This window comes from Rhea pennata, chromosome 19, assembly GCF_028389875.1.
Source record: "Rhea pennata isolate bPtePen1 chromosome 19, bPtePen1.pri, whole genome shotgun sequence".
Taxonomy (NCBI): domain Eukaryota; kingdom Metazoa; phylum Chordata; class Aves; order Rheiformes; family Rheidae; genus Rhea; species Rhea pennata.
In genome coordinates this window covers 5899049-5909615 of record NC_084681.1, presented here as the reverse complement: position 1 = coordinate 5909615, position 10567 = coordinate 5899049, and positions in this window count along the sequence as shown.

Sequence of the window (10567 nt, the reverse complement as noted above, 5' to 3'; positions counted from 1 at the left end):
GAAGTCGCTGTATTTTTATGAGGACCACCAGTTCGTTTTATCAATGCTCTGACTCCTAAATTATTCTACAAGACCTGATTATCCCAAATCAGGATCCACACAGGAGCCTGAGGGACTGTAATTTGCTTATGTATATATGTGTATTTCCTGCTGCAAATACATCTGATAGACTGGCATTAAGTGGCGTTTAGTAAAACAGTAAATGTTTCTCTTCTGGATAAAGTCAGGGAAAATAAATCTATATTTATGAATTTGTTTTTGTTTACCTTTCTAGCAAAGATAAATATATTAATTTCTGCAAATCCCAGAAGCAGTAAATAAGGACATAGGTAATCTTAAAAGGTCAGGCAGAGTATGATTCAAATAATATTTGCTACATAATAACTACTTAATCCTAGTTGGAAGAAGAGGTATGATTACTGCCATTTTCTTAACTATTTAAACAAAAAAGATGCTTTGTTTCCATAAAAATATTACTGGCTAATAATCAGAGTGCAGGCAGGAATGTTTAGCATGTTTGTGTCCTGCACACATAATAGCTTAACCTCTTCTAAATATTTATGATTTCACTAATGGGTGGCAGAGTGATAATTCAAATACTAAACAACATACCTAGTTCAGAAAAACTGTTTGCTAATATATTTCTTTTCTCAGAAGGATAAATAGGCGGATGGTTTTTTGCAGTACTCAGTGGATGCTGCAGTTCTGAAACTGGCTCCAGCTACCGGTAGAAATGTCAGTTACAATTTTGATGATATTGGTTGAATTGTTACTGTATGCTTACTCCTTCATGTCTCTGTGATATGGTGATTGCCGTTCATTAGAGCCCTAATCCAGCCCCCGATGACAGGCATGCACATTTCTGGTCCCTGACTCTGCCTCTGGCAAAATGCATCGAAATTACAGCTCCTGATAGCCTTTTTTCATCTGACATATATTAACTTTATTTCATTGATGGCTATGGAGCTGTGCCAATTTGTATTAAAAATATGGCGATGTATATGCCTGTATTGATTTTTTGCTGCTTTCTGATTTGTTCTGTGTCTCTCAAGCCCACCTCAGAGCTGATTTTCACTCCTGGCTTATTAGATTGGCTAAAAAATAAAGCTGTGGAAGGCTGCCAGCCCGGGAAGTCGCAAGGCTGCTTTTAGCTTCTCCTGGTGCACACTCAAAGTTAGAGGAGAAAATAATGGCCTTCCATAAAGCTCACCCGAGAAAACCTGCCACGTAAAGATGAAACCACAGACTGAAATGCTTGAAATGCCCAAGGAGAACTGATGCACAAAAAAGAACTTACTGCTTTTGAGATCTAGGGATCACTTGTTAGTAGACAGAGATGGAGGGGGTTTTGGTTTGTTTTTGTTTTTATTTTTGTTTTTTTTTTAACTTAAGAAAAGATGCAAAGAAGGGAAAACAACAGATTGATTCACTGGCTGGGACAACGTGAAACTGAGTTCCTTACTCTGTTCCTAACCTGGTACAGATCTTTAGGAGTAGCTGCACCATTTACTTAACTAATTGACAGCTGAGTCTGTGGATTGAGTTAAAGGTGTATGAGGTCCTTGTGGATCTTCCAACATTTATAGGAACCAGGGACTCGATAACTGCTTGAAGTGTGCGTGCCCTAATTAAGCACCTTCTCATCAGGAAGACAAGTGCCAGCAGAGATTTGTAAACTCCTCTTACATAGTTATCAAAGAGAATTTCCTGTGTGTGTTTCCATATTGGCTCTTAATTTTGAAATCAAACAGAACACCTTCAGAATAGTTACCCTTCATGAACAACACCCAAACTCCCACCTTGTCAGACTGCCTTTGCTGCAGAGCACTGGGGGCAGCTGTAGAAAAGCTTTTCAGTCTGCCAGCGATTGTATGTGCCTTTCTCTTTTTTTATTCTTTCTGAAGATGCTTGTTAATGAACCTTCTTGAAGAGATATGGAGGAGGATGAAAGGCCAGGGCACTGGGTGGAAAAGCAATGCAGATTGGAAAAGACAGAAAGCTTATTTAATTCTTTCTTTTCCTGATCTCAACTCCCTCAAGTTATCTTTAAAAGAATGTTTAAAGCTTACAGTTAAAACTTTTCTGCATTTAACTGTAATAATTAAAAGCAGCTTAGGGAACATTCAGGTTTCAAGGGAAAAATTTCTAAACTCATTTCAACCACTGTTGGTCATGTGTTTGGGGATGGATAGGCTCTTGAGAAGAGTTCACAGCTGCCTTTTTGCCTTGAATTTTAACTATGCCTGTTGTGCTCCGATTTCATTTGTTAAGATTTAAGGTCTTCATCTTGGGCCTTTGGCTCACCACCACCCTGGATTGCAACAGGGGGTTAATGGGCTCTAATGAATCACAGCAGCACCATGCTGAGCTGGGCTCCAGGAATTAGTTTTATAACTCTGCCAGTAAAGTGAAAGCAAAGATGTGGGTTGAAAGGAGAAGAACCTGAGGATGTGGGAAAAGCGGACAGATTGCAACAGGCTGATTAGTTCCTTCGGAAGTGGCACTGCAGTTCGCCTGCCGCTGGCTACTTGGGTCAACATCCCGACGGGATGCTTCACACTGACTATTCCTAATGAGATCGTAAACCCAGGAAGGCTGGTATCCTGCCTCTATCAGTGACTAATCTCAGCCTTTTCAAAAGGACATAAAAAACCTATAATGAATCTACTGATTCTGTACGGGAAGGGAACTGCTGATGTGATGTTCTAAATACCACAGTCTCAATCAACGTAATTCATGTTCCTTCGCTGTCGTGCCTCTCAGAGGGGATTGTAAAAGTACCTTAAATGCAGATTGAAATTGTTACAGGTGAACATCTCCAGTTTCCTTCCAGGACACACGGAGGTCACTGATCCGACGGCTTGCGGTGACGCTGTGATTGTGATGTAGTAGTATCTGAAGAGCTCCATTAATTCTGGAGTCGTCTTAGACCTGAAGAAACAAGATAAGGGGTAAAAGTTAAAGTTGTTTTCTAGATAATGGTAACTAGAATGTGGCTTATGCCTGTGGTAGGGAGTAGAGATAGGAATAGCCATAGGTTTGGGGCCAGTAGGGAACACTGTGTTCGCAACTTACTCTGTTCGTGTCTCTCATGTTTCCGTCTGCGCGTCTCCCACGTACGGATCGCAGAGCCATTGCCCCTTTCCCTGCCCAGCTACCTCGACATTTCCCATGGCAGGAGGTGGGGGGGACGTTCATTTTCTCCGTCCCCGCAGAGCATAAATACAGATTCACTAATTGCAAGGAGGCCACCAGTGTCAGCTCCCAGCAGCGAAGGTGAAGTCAGTCGGTCTCCCAAGATACTGTGCGGAAAAATACCGTCTCAAACAGAAGCTGTCCTTGCAGGGCCCCTGTGCCTGTTGTACTGCGTATGGGTTTATATTGTAAAATACTTGAGGAAGGGATTACCTCTCCCTGCTGTGCTTTACTCAGCACCACACATACTGCTGTCTTCTCATGCAATAATTAATAATAAATCTTTCAATAGTCTGGTTACAACATAGTCTTCAGGCTGTTACTTCTACTATGTGTTAGATGAAACAGATGATTCTGAGGCTCCTGGAGCAGTGCTAGCTATTCGAGGTTTTTCATTCACTTTGATATTAAAAGATTTAGCAGGAAATCTGGATTATATGGCAGAATATGTGTCTGGGTCTGCAGTAGGACCTGATTTTTCCGTTACGCTGGAGTAACCGAGGGAAAACTTTTCTGAAGTTACAAGACTTAATATAATCTCCTTAAGCAGAAATCTTCTAACACAGCTATGTATCGTCACACATGCAGGGAAACTAAATGAATGCTAGTGCTTAGCTCTGCCGTTACTTCGTGCAGGTCTTACAAGCCATCTGACCCGCACCCCGTTGATCGGCAGGACTGGCCTTACGGTAGATACAAGTGACAAAAGGCCTTGGCTGGGCCTCTGCAGAATGTTTGGTTTTCCCTTCGTGGAGTGGCTGGCCAGCATAGGTTACAGCTGCGTTTACCGTGAAGTAGCGGGGCGGTCGGAAAGCGGGAGGCTCCGTACGGGGAGCTCTGCCCGCCCGCTGCAGCATCGCGCCGGCGGCGCGCGTTTTGGTGCTGGCCGAGGCAGCAGCCGGCGCGGGCTGTTCTCCTCGTTCCCGCTCTCGCACAGGCCGAGCTGCTTCGTTTGGAAAAACTGGGCAGGTCTGAGGATAGGCCTTGTCTGGAAAAAAAGTGCAGGCTTTGCGTTTGCACCTCCTTCACAGGGATTCCCTGTCTGCTGGTCTTGGGCCGTTTTTTGGTGGGAGAAAGCAGATGTGGGTTTTTGGCTGGCTAGGAAGATAAAATGTTGCGTTTCTGAATGTGCATATAACTGACACTTGATTTGTGTTGTGAAGCCTTGCGACTCCTTCGCGGTGTGTGCGTGTCAGCGTGTATAGGCAGGGACAGAGAGGAAGAGCGAAGGCGAAGCTGGCCGTATCCAGAACGCGAGTGTAGAGCTGCCGCCCGAGTATACACACTGCTTGTGATTTAGTACAGTGTTGCAACTGGAGGAGGATAAGGGAAGGCTATGGCCTGTTTCCAGAGCGCGGAGTGCTGTTTGTATTTGCTGTTTAATTCCAAATGAGGGCAGGAGCACTTAAAGGAATACTATAAAGGTACATTTTCTCTTTTTGTTTAGGAACATAACATCTGAGAAGCATTTATTAGCAAAACATCAATTCTGTTTCCACATTTCTAGACAGAATATTAGAGCAACTGAATTTTAATTTTCCTGTCTGTACTTCGTTAATATAAGTACTCTAGAATAGAGTTAGGTGCTTTCAGATCTTTCTGTGTTAATTTAAAAGCTAATAATTTGGAAAGCCAAAGATATTCTAGTAGAAGGGCTAGAGCTCCAGGCACTTAGTCCTTTATTTGCCGCTTGCTAAAGACCCTTTAAGCGCAAGGCCAGGCTTTATACTGCCTATAGCAATTCGTGGCTCTGCTTCTTGCTGCCCGCTAGCTATTACCACCCGCCACGAGCAGCACAGGAAGGACCCGCGGGCCGGCGTGCGCCCTGGCCCTTGGCACAGGGCGAGACGCCGCATTTCTGGCTCCTTCCAGAGAATGTGCCCAGCTGGCCTTCGAGGGGGTTTTGAAGCGTGTTAGGTAGGAAACATGAGAAACTGCCCAAGCTCGCGCCGATGGGGCCTGCAGAAGGAGCCGAGCAGTGCGCGGGAGGCCAAAACTAATCCCTGAGCCGGGTACACTGTCTCGTGTGTGTAACTCGTGCCGGAGTCTTGCACGAACTGCTTAACTTCTGCTGGGCTAGAATATGAAACATCTTTCTGTCCGCACAGTATTTACTTTTTAGTCGACGGAAATGGAAAAAAGATTTTATTTAAATGCAGTGAGTTTATTTCTGAATTCAGCTTGTCCAGATACAGTCTGGCTTTAATAGAGTTACTTCTGATTTGTATTGGTAGGGGAGAAAAATGCTGTACGTTAAAGGCGCTGTGTTCCCATGATGATTGTTTTAAATGGTCTAAACTAAGACACGTATTTTAACAGAAAATGGACTTGCACTTCAGTTATGCAGGTGAAGCACAAACAAATGAGAGCGTGCTGCCTCGCAGGTGAAACGCTTTATTTTAAATTCTAATCGAAAGGGACCGTGCCGGTGACGTACGCAGCGGGGTGCACGTGCGCCCCACGGAGCAGCTGCAGTTGAGACAGATTTAAAAAAAGGCGACAGGACAAACACTGGAACTGCGAGAGGACGTTCCCTCCTACCAAAGGAGGCGCTTGGCGGCGTACCTTAGCATTGCTTCAGCACCTAGTTGTAAGCTTTACGGAAATCATTAATTCTCCCCAGCATTTTTGAAGAAGAGCGTGATGATGAGCCTCGTAAAAGCACTCAGAGGAAGCACTGCTTTCTGCAGTCAGTTCAAATTGTTTAATGTTTGTCAAACTTGAGCTGCATTTGCAGGATACATTGTGAGTAATGGATTTCTCCTGCTGTTTACACGGGGCAAGGCGGTACAGCCGTTGCTGGCTGCAGTTTATTGCATTGCATTATGTATGAGGCGGTTTTGCAAGCAGATACATAAACAGAAAAGAAGGGAGGGAGGAAAAAACACAAGGAAGCAATTTCTTTTATTGTTCAATATACAACAGTTAGGAATAATCTGGAACACTTTTAAATACCCGTGTCTGCAAATATTTGGGTTTGTGGCATGAAATTAGTTATTTCCAGGACATTTGGCAGCAAACATGGTAGCTGTATTGTGAATCTCCTCCTCCTTCCCTTGGAGTTAGCTATAGCTGCCGCACTGATGTTGCAAGACACAGGCAATCGCAACAGCTGCTCTTGAAAATTTAGGGTCACATCCTAAGAAAACCTATGTTCTTTCATTTCTCATTTCTTTAAGAGGATTTTAGATGCTCAAGTGCATTTGTAAACCGCACATCCTGTACGATGCAGATACGTAGCTAGTGGTAAGTGGCACAAGACTAGAAGGCACCCACCACTGACTGGTTTTCAACAGGCATCAGGCATATGCTCAGCTTGGGTATTTATTGATCAATCCTACTAAGCTCCTGTCTGTACCCTCTAGGTATTTAATACCAGTGTTATTTTGGCTGTGGTCAGTAACAGGCGATGTCTGACACCTCGCAGGGCTGGGTCCTTCCGGCCTGACGGTGCCTTTCTCGGGGAGAAGGCACCTTGCTGCTCCGGCGGGTCCCGTTGAGGTCAGCTCCTTCTCCTGGTGATGCCAACAGCAGCGCGACTCCTGGCGAGAGTAATTGCTCATCCATGAGAGGCCACGGCGTTGACAGTAATCAGAGTAAATTATCGCTGCAGGTGAGGAGAGGTGTCAGACTCTGGCGCTTTATCCGTAGGCAGGTCACTGCTCTTGAGCTTGGCAGCCACATGGCTGTGACCTACTGACCGTACGGCAGTGCCACCGTGTCGGAGCAGCTCTGTGGCTTTGAGGCTGTCACGTGGCTTTAAAGGGTTCGTTCCTCTTTCTTTAAAGCTCCCAAACGCTGTGCTGGAGCGAGGGGATTGTGACTTTCCTGGATGAGCTGTTACAGAGAGCATGGGGAGGTGCAGTGCTGTGCCAACCACAGCTTGGCATTTCGTATCACAGTATGAAACTTAGTGTCAAAATCTGGGTTTTCCAGAGAGAACGGCTGAATGTGGACACGTTGTCTGTGTATGAATTGTTGGTTTGTTTGTTTGTTATATTTTTCTAAAATATATTATTTTCTAAAAAGTATTTTCCTAAATATTTTTCTATTATTTGTATAAAATGAATAGAGAGGTGAAGTAAACGCTATGGCAGAGTTAAGCTCGGAGCACAGCACGTGGCTCCCTCCCAATACCTCAGTAGCAAAATCCACATCTTGAACCCTGGCTGCCGCTCCTGATCAGGAAGCAAGGAGAGATCACTGCAAGCTCTGAGCAAGCTCGTGGTCAGATCCCACTAGCTCTTTGCGACTGTTCATCTTAAAATGTTATGTCCTAATGGAGTAGTGAGTAAGATGAAATGCTTAGCAGGAGAAATTAACTGAAATACGAAGATTTACAACGCACCAAAGATATTTCTGGCAGGCTGGATGTCCTGCAGTGCTTCAGCCCTTCTGCAGGTTGGAACAACTACCAACACATTTGAATAGTTTTAGTCTATGATAGGAATGTATTAATTCAAGATCATGTTAATATTATACACCAGTGCATGAGGATTGATAGTCCTTGTAATCTTTAATCTAAACACAGAAGGGGTGCATATGCTGTTCATAAAGCACCGAGATCAATCATTATGATGGCAAGCAGCTTACTGGGAAGCAAGCGCCTTCTGAGGACCACGCTAGGATAATAACAGCCTTCAACATTTTTTTAAAATTATCATCTGTCTCAGCTTTGAAATTTCAGCATCTAAAGTTAGTCACTTAAAATCCATACGTAACCGTCCATCCAGCACGTAAATAAGTAGTGTGATTTTCAAAACTGCAAAACCTTGTTTTTCCCATGATTTCAAAGAGCATCAAGGTTGTCTGACACTTTGGGTAGTAACACCTAGAAAGGCGGGGAGGTCTGACTTTGAAATTGGTTACTTTAAGTTATTGCAGTCCGGATCTAACTGCAGGGAAGGTGGTTCAGAACTGCAGATTATGGTAACTTAAAAAACCCTATGCCTGCATGGCTCTAAGAGTCAGATCAGACTTTAATTAACATTTGTTAAGTCCTTTGAAATGTTAAGGCTTAAAACAATAGTATAACTGCACAGATTTTTTTTTTTTTTTTTTTTTTAATTAAAGTCTTGTATGGTGGATCTTGGAGCATTTAAGTACAACTCTATTTACATGTTCAGCCAGTTGAAGATAGAAATACTCAGTAATTAGAAAGAGTTTGTTACTAAAAGCTTCTCCATGTATTAAACATTAACAGGATGTTTCTAACTATGAAATGAATTAGATCCAACTAAACTGTTGTGTGAATTAGCAACATTCACTCTCTGATTTTCAGATTAGTTACATTAATTCTAAAAACTGCTTTCTGCCAGCCAGAAACTAGTACATACATCATAATAAAAATTGACTGTGCCTCATTAAAACATTGAGAAAAATATATACTGCTTTCATTTTTTTTTTGGTAAGTCATTGTAATCTGCAACTTTCATAGAGTTTGCTGGAATTTATCCTCTTTTAACATGACACTAACAATTATCTTATTTTGTTCTTTATTATTTCATAAGATGAATGAAAGTTGTTTCCATTGCTTGGAGAAGCATAGTTTAGCCCTATTAGAAATCTGTGGAGTTGGCAGTGGTCCCGTTCCTTTGCAGAGCATGGTGCAAGTCCTCTAGGCCCCATGGTATGGTAGAGCCCATCTGTGCTTCTATACTTGAAGAACAACAGTTGTTTCCCTTATCAAGGCCATTAAAAAAAAAAAAAAAAAAAAAAAGGCAAAAAAAAAAATTAAAACCAGGATCCAAGTGCTGCCGGGAGCTTGTGCGGGCAGATCTGTGCATCCACACAGCTCCCCTGAAGTGTGAGGTTTGAACTGTTGTTTGCCATCATGGTTAGTCTTACTGCTCTGTGAGTTTTGGGACAAAGAACTGTCTGTATTTGTCTGTATTAATGTTGAGTGTTGCAACTACAGCTTTTTGCACAGAGGGCAAGCTGACAGCTTGGTAGCAGTAGAAAAGCAACAGAAGAAATGTGGGACCTTTTTTCTTTTACATCTTGTAATACTAAAGGCTCTTGTTTTAACAGATTCTGCACTGTATCTTTGCTACTGCATGTTACATTTATTCTCTGATATCTTATAGCAAGGTTACATATCCGTTATCCTTAATGTAGTGGTGTAAAAAGTACAAACAAAAAACTTCATGTATGCTTGCAAGTTATTTGAAAAACATTTGAATAAGTTACAAGGTTTTAAGCTTTTGCATAGTGTATGTTTGAGTTTATTTTGGGGGTTTCTTTGCAGATAAACAAAAGCTTTAAAGACTGGAGGAAGACTGTTCCCCTGTCATCCGCATAGACGCTGCCCTCTTCCTTCCCTTTCCTCTCTACTTAAGTAACTTGTTACAAACCCAGCTAAAAACTCACTGAAGAAAGTGAGTTTCTTTATGGAAATATTTAGGGACTGCTTTGCACAACTGAGTCTTGATTTTAACTTAAGGCCTTGAGATTTATTCTCTATTGAGAATAAATAACCATCCCTAAAAGGTGCCTGTGGACATGAATCTTGATTAAACGTCAGCTTTTGGGTCAGTGACAAAATTTCTTTTTGGCAATTCTGCAGTTACAGCCCAGCGTAAACTTTTTGACATTTTGTGGCATGTTCTCACCCCCTAGAGTGGTGACAGTTTGGCCCTTCCCATCCAGATACGCTCTTCCCTCCTCCAGGAGACTGCAGGGAACTAAAACATTGAGGCAATAATTTCATATTTATTTGCTTCTTGGGGTTTGAAAAACAGAAGAAGTGAATGTCAAAACACCCTCTTCCTTTGAGTCCTGACTTAAGAAGACACTCGCTGGGAGAGCTGGAAGAGGGCTTTGGTCTCCACGTGAGCCTGGGTTGGCGTGGGTACCTGCTCCCGTGGCCCACGGCAAGTCCCCTCCTTGAAGCTCAGATTGAGGATATGGCTGCTTATATGTTCCACACTTCAGTCAAGGACATAAGTACCTATTCCAAGTAACATTCATGCTGGCATGCTTGTAATTTGGGAAGAGGATTTTGCACTTCTATCTAAAATTACTATTTAATTGATCACTGTGTTGGTTTAATCTCTGATTTTCCCCATTGGTGGTTGATGATAAAAGCTTGCCGCTAATGCATAACTATCGAAACCATTAATATTTGTCAGGGTTAAGGCATGCAATCTCGAACTAACAATAAGTACAGTGTTTTTTAATATATTCTTTATAAATGATGCACCTGTATAAGTTTTATTTCTCTTGTGTACAAAATCACAACTGATTACTGCTGCAATTAGATATCAGCATGATGAGGGAGCAGCAAGACACTCTGGGAGTGACTTATGGGGTAGTACTTCACGAGCAGGATATTAAGTTGAAGGCCAAGAGCTGTTTAAGGCAGCAAGTGTGA